The 15748-nt window shown below is 43.8% G+C and overlaps 1 protein-coding gene across 6 annotated transcripts in view; it reads right to left on the bottom strand.

Moving 5' to 3' along the window:
• The window catches only part of rerea (arginine-glutamic acid dipeptide (RE) repeats a), a 132089-nt gene that overhangs the window by 80927 nt on the left and 35414 nt on the right, over positions 1–15748 (bottom strand). The window contains exon 1 of one of the 6 annotated variants that reach the window (XM_042410270.1): positions 13997–14542. The exons of the other annotated variants lie outside the window; for them this stretch is intronic. The gene's annotated coding sequence lies outside the window, so the exon portion shown is untranslated. Of the gene's footprint in view, positions 1–13996; positions 14543–15748 lie in introns of those variants that run through there. 6 annotated transcript variants of the gene reach the window in all.

Here is a 15748-nt window from a genome sequence, read left to right on the forward strand (position 1 = left end):
GCCATTTCATAAGGGATTCTCTGTGGTCTCTGCACCCTGCCTGCTTTGTCTTACCTGGTGCAATCATAGTTTGCTTTATTCTCCGAGGCCCTCTGTTTTAGTTCACATTGGCAGGGCAAAGATACTTGTCTGCTCCACTTATTTTTCAATTCACTGATGAGTAACCACATCTTTTTTCCCTCTGCTAAAGCTGCGCTCACAAAGCCTCTATTTTTAGCCGGCATCCGGGGTTAGTTGAGTAGGTAAAAGCCATGCTCGCGAAAAGATAGCTTGGGGCTTTCCAACATCAACATTTAAACCTGCCTTGAGATTCACACGGTAAAAAAGCAAAGTACTGCTGCACAAGAACAGACTCTTATGCACAATGACACTGTGTGCAACAATGAAATATCACTGTCTAAAAAGATTAACCAAGGTAATTTACAAAATCTCCCTGGGCTAACAATGGCATCCGATACTCTTTTTGTAAAATAAACCAATACCAACTGAGTCAAACATATTCGACGTCCAGCGGTCCACAGGTACTTTCATGCACATAGACATGAGGATCAGACTGTGAGCACCACAGGGTTTAAGCCTCTACTCCATCTCTAAAAGAAGGCTAAATCCTCCTCTAGTCCCTGTTTGTGTGCTCTCCATGAGAGCTCCAAATGGCCCTGAGGGGGCCGCTACACAACCCGAGATGTCCATTAACTACAGGGTCTGTGAGCTGGACTTCATTTCACAGCCTAATACCAGCTACTTCAGGATCACAGTACCTCTCAGTCTGCCACGTTTGTCTGGCTAGAGGAAAGCTGAAGGCCATTTGAGCAGCTCTGACGGCTTCACGAGGCATCATGTTTTGACACGGCTCCTGAGGGAAATGCCAAGGTTGTCCATTGTCACCCTTCCCCTTTCCTCTAAATGAGGCACTCTTGAGAAATGTAATCGTGAGCAGGCCAGTAAAGGACCTCTCCCAACGTGTCATTGATAAGGAAGGCAAGAGAATGTGAGGTATGTGGTGGCAGACAGCACTGTCATGAATGTGGCTCTTAATTGAGTTTTCCTGTAGATCTATGGGGGGTTTTTTGCAATGTGAATAAAGTGCACAATTCTAAAGGATTTCTAGTGTTTTTCTCCTCTGAAGAGGCATTGACAATTCAATTTTTTGGTGAATTATGCTGTTGCAAAGGAAATGTATCCAAAGGTAAAACTGGGGTCAAAAGAGGTATAAGTATACACTGGGGACACATTCAAGTCTGATTTGTACAAAAAAAACATCTCTATCATACATGTATCTTCAAATATTTATCTCTATAAAACGGAAGAGAGCTACAGCAGGGGGAGGAGGAAATGAGTTACATGACATTTTCTCAATCAGATGTATGTCATAAAAAGATTTACTGCAAAAGAAAAGAACACAAAGCTTGATTTTGCTGTCTGTTAGAATGAAAGGACTCTTGAGATATTAATATTTGAGCATTCAATCATGTACCACTTCCACTGATATTCTGCAATCAAATATCCCCACTTCTTCCCAGATCTGCCTATCAGCTTAACAATCCTCTCCGTCAGTTCGACTCTGACTGGTAGTCTAAATGAGTGTGGGAGAGGAGGAAATTTATTCATACGGCTGCCCTACATCCTCCAGCTACTCTAATCACTATGCCACACAGAGTGACGTGCCAACACAGAGGAAAAACTAACATAAATAGATTAGAGTGACAGATAAGACAGCTCTGAGGTTTCAGACTGACAGGCACAGGCCAGCGGGGGCACTGAAGGATGTCTTCAAGAACAGCTCCCAAAAAACAAAGCCATTAGGTCACTACACAAAACCATTTTTCCGCCTAAATTATTTAGCTATGTGGTGGCAAATTCGGCTCTATTCTCGAGCAGATGGTCGGGGAGGGGGGCACAATCCCTCCATTCAACGTCTTATAATGATCCGAGCCAAAAAACACCTCCACCTCTAGATACCACAGGATGGTATTACCTCTAATTAGGAAGGGCTATTATTTCATATGCAAACGCCTCTCGTATAACTGCCAACCAACCAACCAACCATCACGACTGATTGCCTTTTCAAAATAAATAAAACACAAGACTCATCTTCTAAGCATAACATCCTTTTTTGTTTGTTACCCTCTGTGGTAATTTCAGCAGTGTTGCAACCGCAGCTATAACTTACAAGTCAGTGTGTAAGAACTGCAAACAGACAGTCAGCGAACGTTCTCCAGTTGAAGATGTGTTTGTTCAAGGAAAAGGACGGCTTTAGAAAGCAGTCAGCGGGGGAGGTGACTGGGAGAGTGGAATATTCAGTGTAGCGTTCAGCCTTGACATCCACCATCTCAGTCGTGTGGGCCAGCGATCCTAGGCAGAAGGGAAAGCACCCTCTGTAATGCGCATGAGGAGAATAAAATGAATCATGAGTGTGAGGCCTCCGTGCTGCTTTCCACGCTTTTTAAACTATAGCCGTTGACAAGGGTGTGTTGTAAATATTGCCTGCTTCTGGATGCGTTTTCTCTCCCTCGTCAAAAAAAAAAGCTAGAAGGAAGTGGCCAGGAGTGATGAAAACACTGCTGGAACAAGCAGGATCTGAGCTCAGAGCTCCCATATCCTCTGTGGACAGCTCATAAAACATGCAGCGCCTGGGACTGGGCCTCTTACAGCAGTGGCATTTTAGTGCACCCTGCCACAAACACAGAGGCCACACACACACACACACAGGTAGGCTACAAATACACACAATTAATTTTAAAGAGTTTGAAGGAGTTAGACCTACATGGTTTACTACCAGGACTACCAGGTCTTCACTTAAAAATACACATAAGCTATAAAAGGGCAGCTATTTTCCAAAAACATTAGCAGCAGGGGCCTAGAATAATCGGCTTTTGGGAAAATATAAGAAGAGGCTGGATTCTAACGCAGTGTACAGTAGTGATCCGCAGATTAACTCTGCCTGTTCATGTGTGAAATGGAGACTTGATCCCTAACTGATAGTGTGCTATGCCTCCAGCAAACACAGGCTGCATATTTTTCATCTTCCCAAACACCTAACAACTGCAAAATATTGGATTACACAACACATCCTTCACTGTGCAACAACAACGGCACATTAAAAAATACTCCCTGACACAACACGGCTCAGGCTGACTATAGGCCCTGTTGTCTCTTTTAAACCAAAAGGTGAACAGAGAGGGCTGCGCGCCTGAGTTGCTGTGAATAAGCCTCAGATATTCTTGGAATGTTAATGTTAGGCTTTGACCATGGCCGTCTCACAGACTTCTTCTCCTCTCGTCACTGGGCCATTAATGACAATGAAAATACTACTTAGCCGTGCCTATGCCAAAAACACAAAAATTTTGACAAACCTCACCTTCCTGCTTTCTTGATATTTAGTTATAGTAGGACAAGAAACATATTCATAGCGCTGGAGTAACCCTAGCAATTAGCACAATGTTGTGAAACACGATTGTTAACTAATCCCATGCTCGCATTGAGTTTAAGCACACCATATGCCGTGCTCATGCATAGGAAATCAGCCTCTAGTGCTTCTGCACGTCGCAGTCTCTTAGTGGAAATCTAGGAGGGCAGGTTTGTAGAACTACAGTCTTGTTAAAATAGCTTCCCACTGCATCTGCAAGCTTATAAAAAGCCACTGAGAGCATATTCACTACAGTAGTGCATTCATCTTTGTGTATACACATGTGTCAATCTAAAATGTGTAGGCCATTGACACACACACACACACATTTACGCGCACACACATACATATATAAACCAAAAAAAAAAAAAGAAAGCTGCTGCTGAGCAACTGTATTTGCTGTGCAGGTCAGACTATGTGCTCAGCCAATAAATGGCTGGAGTGTAATGTGCCTTGACCTTCTATCTTTCTTTCAGCAGCACCTTACATATATTGCTGTCTCTCCTCATATATCACTCGGGCAAATGGCGCCCTTCACCCTGCTCCCTCCTGTCCCCTCTTTAAAAGGCTAAGGGGACATCTTTGCCTCCTGTACTCAATTGACAGCCCTGGCGGCTTCCTCGCTAAGCATGAAGGGAGGGGAGGGATGAGGCTCTTTGTGGGGGGAAAATGCTGCAATGAATAATTATGTTTCATAACATGCCCCACCCCCCACCCCCCTTCCTTTATTAGCATCAAACAATAATTAATGGGGAACAAGGGGCACTGAAGAGTCTGCTTTTCGCTTTCCAGAACAAGAGGGTCAATATGCCCTTCAACCCTTCGTTTCTGCTCACCGTCAGAGCAGGAGACACCTCATCCTTCTAAAAACACGCTCTTAGCTTATTTATGATGCCAGTTGCTCTGCTGGAGAAAAGGCAGCATTCTTGCCACAGTCAGCAAAACTGGCCGGATCACTTTACACAGCAGTTCACTACTTCCATCTCCACACCTCTACTCAGCAGGCCAACCCAATTCAATAATGAATATGAAATGCCTCCTAATTGATGTCTATGGGAGTTGGAGCGGCTGAAAATACGGGCTATTGGACATGGGCTTGACTTGATTAAGTTTTTGTTTCACGTCAAAAAAAAAATAATCTCTGATCAGCAGTAGCAAAGCCAGTCCTGATCGAATTAGCTTTGCACTAAGAGCTCCATTGATCTTGGCACTCATCTGCGCAGATGAGGCCCGGAAAGGCAGCTGGTAATCCAATAGCAGGGATGGGAAGTGCTTCAAGGACTCTGCTGTGTTTACCCACCTATTTCCTACACAGAGAGGCAAGATGTTAGTGCACGCCACTCACTGGACTGATCCAGTGAAATGAATAAGAGCCGCAGTGTGACCAAAAGCGAGGTACTTGAAAGCTGAAAGTAACTGCTTTCTCCACAGCTATCTTGTAATGAGTAAACAAGATGAATCAAGCCGAGTCTAGATCGGTGTTTAAATGAGCTGAGTGGTAACATTCAAATCCTGATACAGGCTTCACTTCATAATCGTAGCCAAAAATCTAAAAGCAGGGCTGATATCAATTTTAAGGCTCTATTCACTTGAGTGTGAAAGCGTAAGGTTAGGAGAATCAATGTGGAGAAATCTGTCTTTTACACTGTGATAACTTCATTGCAGCAAGCATTGATGCAAGCCTTCGCAATCAATTTTGCATGACGTGAATGACATCAAACAAGAACCCAGAGGGCAGGGAGCATATGAAATGAAACAGAGCAAAGCTAAGGTAGTAAAGGGAGGAAAAAAAACATACAGCTGTTTCGCTTGTGGAAATAGTTCAAGTGAAGTGTGCCTTAATAGTATCGCTGTCGTGCATTAACTATAGCGCTGCCACAACGGTGCTCTTCTTCTTCTTCACACACATACACGCACCCGTGATCCATCAAGGATTCATGAGGGAATGCTAGGTAACAGACTGAGTGCGTTTCTCTCCCTTCATATTACTGCAGCAAGAAAAGAGTGAGAACTCTTCAGCAGCCCACACCGCAAACACACACTACTCTCATGCCACACTAATAACCTTGGGCTGTCTACCAATGCCATGACTTTATGGAGCAGTATGGGCTGTAAATAGAAGGTCCATTTCTCACCAGCAGTCTATAACAGCTCTATTTCAGCCACCCTGTCATTAAATATTTATCTTAGAGTGGCGGATCATACCAAGGTGATAACCATTTCAAAATCCAAATCTCTGGCTTTTCCTTCCCCTCAACACCCCACCTCACTCCACCTCTGCCACAACAAAGACCTTTTTTTAAAAGGATTATCTACAAGTGTTCCTTTAATCAGCGCATGGCAGAACTGTAGAAATCCCTCAACAACGGTCCCAGAGGAATACCTTTCTCTGAAGCCTTATCAGGCAGAGGATCTCCTTCACTGACAGCAGACTGAGTGAGTGTGTTTGAGGATGAAAAGATGTGCTGCTACCTTGCTATGATGTCCTCTCCAACAATCTCAGAACAAAGGCCTCCATTTTGAAGTGGAGTTATGATGGCACAGGGCTCTTAAGGTCCTCTGTTGCTGTGTGTCCTACTGGTTTCTATCCTCTTTGTTAGCCTGTTGTTTGTTATGCTAGCAAGATAAGCCATTGTTGTGGGTGGCTGGGTGTACTACAGCAACCGGTGTACTGCTTGAGTGCCAAAGCCGGCAGTCTGTGGGAGGGATTGTGGGTGTTATAGATCACTAGGAGACAGCTGTCCAGTCTTGCCCTGACGCTGACTCAAACACTAACCCCAAAAACCATGTGTTTGCAAACTGGACTGCTTCCTGGTGGGTCTTAAGTTGATCTTTATCAGACCAATAGAGTCAGCTCACTTCATCACAGCAACCTTCCCTTTTTCCTAGCGCAGGGATGAGCAGCTTTGTTATTTATGAAACATAAGAGGTGGAAATCTACTCTGCTACAGCCTGATAAACATTACAAGCTGTCTCGTGTAGGCAAACCTGATTCAGAGAGTGCTAAAATGACACCAGGCGTGGGCAAACAAAGAAATGTGAGGTTTTGGATATATGCATAAACATTATATGAATATTGCAAACACCTCTGGAGAACAGATGACTGGCAAGACACAGCATCATTGTCTACCATAAATGCGCTGAGATTCTCCGCCGCACTAAATAAGGTTCATGCTCCAATAAGCAGAATCAAACCCTTTGAGCATCTGTTGTCTTTAACTCTCTCTGTCTTTGTTACATAGTGCGCCGTCACAGTTAATGATTTCCTCAAGATCTCCATTTCCCACATATGATTTACATGTTTGAAACTGCTCAGTCGAGCAGACACAGGTTTGTAAAGCAGCCATTACTGCCAAGCTGAATCCAAAGAATGTTTGGGCAGCGCTTAGAAATTTCATTTCAAAAGCTAGGTTGATCAAGAGGAAACAGACAAGGTATCAGCATACTGCCTTTCAGTTTCTTCCTGTTTACATATCTGGATTGTGCAGTCATCCCTTCCAGAGAGAATCACCGCCAGCAAAAACAATTACCCCCCCTCCTCCTACCCCCACCCGTGTACAAGCCTCTCACTGACTGCCTCGACTCAGCTTGACAATCAAGCCCATTAGATCTTTCTGTGAATTAACGCTAGTTAACTTAAAGCACTGACACACATCAAGAATAGTCATTAGCCTGTCTTTTTAGCATAAAAACCAGGAATGATTTGCCGGTTCAGAGAGATCATCTCCCTACATGCAGCCTGGGGCTGCCCTCACTATCTACCTCATTATTTTTGGAAGAACAAGGCCACTGATGAATCCTGTTGGATTAAATGTAAGGTGCTCTCGTTATGACCTGGCTTACACACAGCAGCAAACTGCTTTAAGCCGCTCTCCTTACAGACAAAAGAAAATGGAGCGACTTACCAAACACTGTAAATATACAGATAAATCTCACTCAACTAAGCTGTAAAATCAAAGTGGAACTGTTGAAGTACATCACTCCCACGCAGCTGCACATTCTACAGTGAGGAAAGCTGTCAAATGTTTGCTGTTTGTGGATACTAGCTGAGCTGACAAGTGCCAATGATACACCGTGAGTGACAAAGACATTCACTCCTGCTTAGAGGTTTTCCAGATGTGATAGTTTGCAATGCTCTAGTGCTTCATTACTGGATAGAGAGAGGCTGTTGCTGTGTTTTCCCCATTTACGTTGCCAGGGTGACAAATGAAAAGCAGAATCACTCGCACAAGTAATCAAATGAGTGAGTGACAACAAGTCAATATTTTCTCATTGTGTGGACAAGCAATATATCTGCACAGTAACGGGCTGTGCTTCAAGGCTTAGGCAATGCTACACTCACAGCATTATACGGATAATGTGCCAATAATCTGGCTCGTGCGGCTGTTAAGACCAGTGCCAATAAAGACGTAGCATCAAAAGACAACCTTTACCAAGTATGGGCTAAATTACCAACTCGCCAGACATTGTCTAGACTCTGTACTTCAAACAAACATACTCTGTCGTGTAATGGCTACAAGCCAACAAAGACAAAACTGTAATTGGACATTGATCTGTTGAGGTCTAAGGATAAATAATTCATCCTAAGAGCAGCCAGGAGGAGAACAGTATGTAAACACACCAACCTTACTGAGATCTTAGTAAAAATAGCAGAATTGAGATCTTTAAGTAGTTAGTAGTTTTTGCTCAGAGAATTCAGATTGCACCCATTTTGTTTTAATTCCTACGGGCTCACTTGTCATTTTTAAAAAGACATCTTATTAAAAAAACCCTGTCAATTAGCATGCTTTTGATTATATCCTTGACAAAAAAACATGCTCCCTAAACACAAAATGGAGCAAACATCATCTCTACAAGCCTGGTTAAACACAAGCAAGATCAATGGGTAAATTTATCAGCAAATATTACCGTTCGCTGCCTGGCAAGTAATCATTAAGGAATGGCACTGATGCATTATTCATTGGCTAATGTATAATTCAGACTTAACAGCAGATTCTATGCATAAATAAAGCTGTGATACATTTAAACACATTAAATGTTTACTCGCTAAAATAGGATATGAATGCACAGCATGCCCGCTTCCCCGCTGCTGTCACTCGATTTTTTTGCTACCATTCGTGAGGTTGCGGGGCTGGAAGGTGGATACAGGAATATAGACTGTGGCAGCCCACTCATCATAACACATTCACTTAATGGACACAGACTACTGATTTCCTACGACTGATAGAAAGAAAAAAAAAGCTGTTAGTGTAGTTGATTGCTAAAATCCCATAGGGTGTCTTGCTTCTTTGTTGGATTAAATAAATGAAAATTAAGAATGGGTCAATACAACCACACATTACAGCCATTACAGCACAGGCATTTATTTTTGTGGCACATTGGAGATTTATGTAGTCGCTTTATCTCCCTCGGACATCAACATCTGTGTTTCAATCATCATGGCTGGATTGCGATTCGTTGAGGTGTCAGAGCTGGTGTCAGAGGGACAGTCAACAGGGAGGACAAGGAGGCAGTGAGGACACGCAGCCTCCATCTGACGGTGTTCAGAGCGGGCGGCCCTGTGGGGACCGCCATTCCACTTTATGACCATGCACTGAATTAACGAGGCCAGATGTCCCCCCACTTAACATGTGTGAAAGTGCCCTCCGACGGGCTCAGCTGCTTTAAGGATGTACAGACAGAGAAGGGGGAGAAAGGAGATAGGGCCTATTTTCAATTATCCCAATTTCTCACTCATCGTCGGCTCCTGAGGTTTATGTTAATTAAAGATATCGGCCCCTTCCTCTGCGCACACAACAAATTAGATGGAATTTTCTACGAACAATCAAAGCACCTCTTCTCTTCATCGTTCTCTATTTCAGTAGTCACCCACCAGAGGGTACTGCCTCCTTAGCAGTGCTACCACTGTTTCATGTGTACTATGTCAATCTGTGGCTAATGTATTCTAAATGAGTCACTGGTACACCACTATCTGCAAGGACAATAGGTCAGGAAGCGCAGGGCTGGTGCGAACCATTTAGAAAACGAACCCCCGTCTACAGAATCAACAAGAGAGAGAGTTTCGTCATCGTTCCTGAAAACCATGAGTCTGCTTCTGTGTAGGGGGATGGAAATGGCACCAACAACAATGGTAATGGAAGCCATGATCTCTCAATGATTTTCCGCCTTGTTTTACGACTCGCATTTCTGCATTGTTGGGGTCAAAAGTGGGAGGGTAACTGCGAGCGTCACCGTTGATGCAGTTGAGAAATAGGCCACATTCAGACGGTGAAAAAGCCGGGGTTGTAACTTACCCTCGTTTATCTGATCAGCATCTTACAAACAGTTTTTAATGGGTCAAACATCACATCTGTTTTCATTCATGTAGCTTATTATAATAACAACTGGATCATTTCTTTGTAATTACAATGGAATACAGTTGAGTCATTCAGGCTATTACCCAAATGGAAAGATATCCAGACCCCAGCAGACTTTCTCATTAGAAAGAAAATGAGAGGCCCGCCAACATTGCATCAATTACAACTAGCCTTTCTCTGATTCTTTATGCGTTACATCATACGGTTAAAAAACAACACACAGACAACCGCTGCGTGTTTTTCTCAACCAGCCAGAAACTGCCATCACCTGACACAAGGAGGAAAAAAAAAGGGGGGGGCAGGGACGCAGCGTGGTGCAATCCCAGTGAGGGCCATCATGAGAGCAGATTAAATAACGTTTTTCCAATGCCCTGTCAAACATTCAGCTGCCTCTGAGCAGCTAGACAGCCGTTACAGCCTCACTCTATGAAGCAGCTCTCTCTCTCTCTTTCTCTCTCTCTTTCTCTCCATGGTCAGAAACAGCCTCTTTGATCCAGATATCACCCCTCAGATTCCTCAGAGGTGACACTCATACACGCGCCTGTATGTGAGCTGAATGTTTACTAGCTCTCTGTACCTTGTCAGCGGTGAGACTTGTGTTTGTGAAAGGGGGGTGGGGGGTGGGGGGTGGGTGGTGGCTCACACCGCTACTATGCTTCTCTTGGTTTACATGAATCGATGACACAGACAGTGGACTCAGATCAAATTGCACATCAGTTCTAATTTCCCCACAAACATTGGTATGACAAACTACAAATAGAGATGATGTGAAATGATACCGACAGCGGTGCGATAGTGTGTACATAATTAAGGCTGCTATATTTTCATCGGACAGCAGCTCTTACCCTGAGTGCTCTCTCTCTCTCTCCATACAAATCCCAGACTGCAGACAAACTCCGGCTTCTCGTGTACAACTCCATTAAGAGTGCTGACCACTTCCCCTTTCATTCAATCCACAAGTAGTGAAACAAATGGATACCCTAACCTCAGGGGAAGTGAGGAAGATTTCAAAAAGTGTTCAGATAGACAAGCTATGCGAGCTTTCCCCCCCACATGACAATGCGGGCTGTATGTGAGATTGAGACGGTACGTTAACCCACATATCCAACATGATTCCTGTCACATTACTGGTTACCATTTCAAAAACAGGCCTGTCACTCTTTTAAAAAAAAGGACAAACCCTCTCCCGGTTCAGTAACTGTCAAACAGTAAAAAAAAACATTCAGGAAAAAAAGCTCCAGCAGTGACACAGTCAGAGTTTCTACAGATCTATGAATCAGTAGTTCTCAAACACTGTCTTGTTTACGCTGCCATATTGTCAAACCAATCTGGCGGCTCAGATAAACTCATAATATGCAACAATACCTGAATACCATCTGTAAAAAAAGGAAGTTTGGCTTGTCGTCTGTAAAATTTTCACACTCCATCTGTTAATGATATCTAAATCAAAGATCACTCCATTTTAAGATTAGAGAACACAAACTGGCAGTTAAAGGGAAACTTCAGGATTTTTCAACCTAGACCCTATTTCCCCATCATTATGTGTCTAAGTGACTAATGGGGACAACGATTTTTGAAATTGGTCCAATATTGAGCGAGAGCAGTACAGCTAGCAGCCACAAAACGGGCTACAATGTAATCCAACAGGGCAATTGCGCCCGGCCAGCGCACGTCCAATAAAGCGCTTGTTTTTTCCACTGACAGGCTCAGATTGTTATTGTCAGTGTCTGACAACATTATGGAAAGGACCATACACAGAAATAAAGTGTTTTTCTTTACGTTTCACTTGATCCGGTCTGTTTGTTTTCGTGTCTAACAGAGTCTTGCTCAAGGAGAAGTCTTGTTCTGAAATCTCACGAGAGTTGAGTTGTTGCAGGGAGACAACGGTGGAAACGTGAGTGAGAGTTGAAGAGAGGAGTGCCGGGAGGAGATGGTTGTGTTGGGAGTATAGAAAACGTCGCTTAGTGTTATCTAAAAGTTGTGGCCTGCGTCTGAAATTCCATACTAACATGCTATTTAGCTAAAACAGTATGTGAGATTTTTTAATATGTCCAAACCCTTAGTGTGAAATCAATACTATGTGAATTCCACTATTTACAGTAAGTGACGTGATAATTACAGCACAGTACGCCTGAAAAGATACATAATACTGTTTATTCAACACCAGTATATGTTGAACGATAGTACACATGTAGTGCATAGTACGCAATTTCGGATGCAGCGATGGATGAATATCTAAGCTTTCAACGACTCTCATGAGATTTCTGTTGCGAGACTTCTCCTTGAGCAAGACTTTGTTAGACATAACAACAAACAGACCGGATGAAGCGAAAGGTAAAGAAAAACGTTTTATTTGTCTGTATGGTCCTTTCCATAATCTTGTCAGACACTTATAATAACAATCTGAGCCTGTCAGTAGCAAAAACAAGCACTTTTAGTGGATGTACATTAACGGAGCGCTATTGCCCCAAAGGAATACATTACAGTCTGTTTCGCGGCTGCCTGCTGAAGTGCTTTCACTCAATACTGGACCGATATCAAAAACTGTTGTCCCCATTAGTCACTTAGACACAAAAACATGGGAAAATAGGGTCCAGGTTGAAAAATCCCTTAGTTTCCCTTTAAGAGTTTATATTGAGTTGAGAGTTACAGTAACAGTAAGACAGACAACCACTGTTTAATTTTTTTCAACCATAATTGCACCTCATGATTTATACGATGCCACATGTTCGCATTCCTGTGTGAGTTTAAGACTGTGTGAGTCTTAAACATTCACACAATTTTGAGGCAGTAAATGCCCTTTATATTCCAACAATCATCCATTATCTGCAGTGCCCTGCGCCATATATTAGCCCGTGCAGTGTCGTCCCACTCAAGTGGATTAATCACATCTGAATCATTAAGCTAGAGGTCACTTCTCAGTTAGCTGGGGGACAAAAAAAATGCCACAGGAAGCTGGGCATGGTGGAGATTAGCTCCTCACAATTAGCGATGCAACATCTGAGTCTGTGTAATAGCTCAGTGAAAAATGCAGCAGCAGGGGGAGGATTTCAGGAAGGGATTGTTTTTATATGGCAGAGATTGAAGCCAATCACTGCTTCCCCCCTTCCCTGATTTGAATCTTGTTTCAGGGCTGAAGCTTTCTTTGTGCTTATGTGGCCGCATACCCTGTGGAGTCAGCTTCTGACTGAAGTCACATGAAGACTTACTATGACCAATTTTACAGTGATTCAAATAAACAAGCCCTCCTCCTCTTTCTACTATAACTGGAAAACATTAGATAAGCTGCCTTTCAGACAAATAACTGTAGTCTGCTTTCAAATCCCTTAGCTGCCCCCTCCTAAACACACACACACACATCCCACCAGCCAGCCTGCCCCCCCCTACGCTTTTCAACAACAGGCACAGACCCCCCCAACCCCCCCACAGTGAGAGCTGCATGTGCTTGGGCCAGAGTTCATAGCCTCTGGGGTGCTGAAGGGGGGGAAGTCAAGTTAATTTGGTGGTCCTTCAACAGTTTGCAACTGGTTCAGCCGGTCTCCCGCACACAGTCCCCTACCCTTCTTCCAGAAACACTCAACTATTTCCATTATTACAGTCCAATAATCAATTTATGACACGAGCAAGGCTGTAAATCCAACAGCCAATCCTTTATGTGAAACTTGGGGAAATCCCAATCGTCAAATTTATGTGCCACTGAGTCATTTAAATTCATTTCAACATTTTTCCCTGTCAAAATGCAACTTTTTCCCCCTCTCGAAGTTGACTGATTGCTAGAATACATACGCACAAATAGTTTTTACATCTTTGATGTGTGTTTCCTGGGCAGCAACGTTGCCAATGAAGCTCTTCTTTTGTTTACTTCATTATTCTCACTTTAAAAGCATTAGCTGCTGTTACAGGTCATAGAGGTTGCCTGAGGGTTCTGCTACACAGTCCACAGAGAGCCAAGTTTTACAACAATGCAGCCAACTTTCAGCTTGCTGAAGCACTCAAAAACATTTGACTCGAGGTCACGCACGCTTCCTACTCCGGGTATAAACAAAATCAGGACACTTTTAGCTCAAACTATAAGTGCCACCCGGCTTTAGTCATCACTATTGCACAAATTCCCTCTTTTATCACACACACATTGCTCCCCCTGTCTGCGCCCCCCCCCCCCCTCCCTCACCTCCTCCTCCTCCTCCTCCAACCACAACCATCCTGCAATCTTTTTTTGTATTCAACTACTCACCCGCCAGTCTGGTGATTCTTGGGAGTCCCAGAGACTGCTGCAAACAAGTTCAAAACGCGATCCTTGCCCGAGATGACCCACCGAACTTAAAACAAGGAGGGCGAGCCAGCTGGGCCAAATCCAAGAACCGGGACAACACGAGGCGAACACGGACACTTTTTTATCCAACGCCCCCCCCCCCTCCGGTTCTTTTTTAAACCTGCTGCCCGCACGGAGGGGCTGAGGCGAGCACTTGCTTCAACAAAAGACGGTTTCACTTTACTGATAGACTGTTCACGTCCAGAAATCGCCGGAGCAAAGGCACTGTAACGACAGCTAGCACCCCCCCCTCGCAAACTGCTCCTATTCCCTTTGGCCGTGTTGTTGTTGCTGTCGATGATAGTGTCCACATGAAAAGTAACACAGCGCTGTTAGTTGTTTCGAGGGGTAGGAAACCAGTGAGTTCGCCGTTTACAGGCTCCGCTTCCTTTTTCCACACACACACACACGCGCACACACACACACACAAACACTCTCCCCCCCTCTTCTCTCTCTCTCTCTCTTTCCTATGCACACACACACTCACACACCACTCCACGCTCTCTCTATCGCTCCCTCCGTCTCTGTAAACCCACCCCTCCTCCTCCTCCTCCTCCTCCTCCCCTCCTCCTCTTCAGCTGTTCAACAGACGCATCCACATGGCTGACCTAGTCTTTCTTTATCCAGACACTAGTGAAGGAGAATTACCCCGACCACACTCAAAAAAAAAGAAAGAAAAAAAAAATCCCGAGCGAAACAAAAACATGGACTGGATTCAAATAATCGTCAGGGACAAAAGGGTGGTGGTGGGTGGTTGGAGAGGGGGGGTGGAGGGGACGCCAATGGGGCTGTTGATTGATGGCAGCTCCGTGGGGAAACGCCGTTGTGTATGTGATTGTGTGTGTGTGTGTGTGTGTGTGTGTGTGTGTTTGCAACTGCACCAGGAAGCGAGATGCACGGCAGCCAAAGTGGCCCGACCGACCATCATCAGCCGATCAATGGTAACGCTTATGGGAATGTGACTGAAACACTACAGCGAGACAATGAAAGCTACAGCTACAGCCTAGTAGTGCCTTTTGTAAATAATGGCTTAATACTACTTTACTTTGTTTTCCTCTGCGCATTGCCCACAGAGCAATGACACGTTTGAGTGGTGCAAAAAAAAAAAGATGAGGGTTTTTAAACGCATGTCGCTGATTTATATCTGAAAACATTACATCTGCTGGGAAAAAAAAAGAAAAAATACACAAGAGGGAGGCGATTGAATGCTGCTCAGGCTCGTGCAGCTCATTTGCATTTTTGGATAATGAATTAATTAGTCACCCCACCCATTAAAAAGGCAGAAACAAGCAGGGATGATAATGTGAATAGTCCATTAGCAACATTTGGGGAGGGGGGGTTGATTTTAAATGGTTAAGCCTGAGCTTCATATCAAATGTGATACTGGTTATTTTCAAGGTCTCATTTTGGTGTCGTTTTATGCTTGAAAACAGATGATTCAGTTTGTTTTTATCTACCAGTCTTAAAAAAAAATCTGACATTTTCCCTACCAGTGTAAGCGCAGCGGGACAATGAAAGATAAACTGCATTAAGTTATAAATTAATAGGATGATTTCCATTTCACTGAGCAAGTAGCTTGACACATTTTCATTGTCTTAAACATGATATCGGATCACTGTCAAAATCCAATTAACCAAAGCAAATAGTGTCCGCATTGGGCTCTTTTTGCACTAA

Source organism: Thunnus maccoyii, chromosome 4 (assembly GCF_910596095.1).
Source record: "Thunnus maccoyii chromosome 4, fThuMac1.1, whole genome shotgun sequence".
Taxonomy (NCBI): Eukaryota; Metazoa; Chordata; class Actinopteri; order Scombriformes; family Scombridae; genus Thunnus; species Thunnus maccoyii.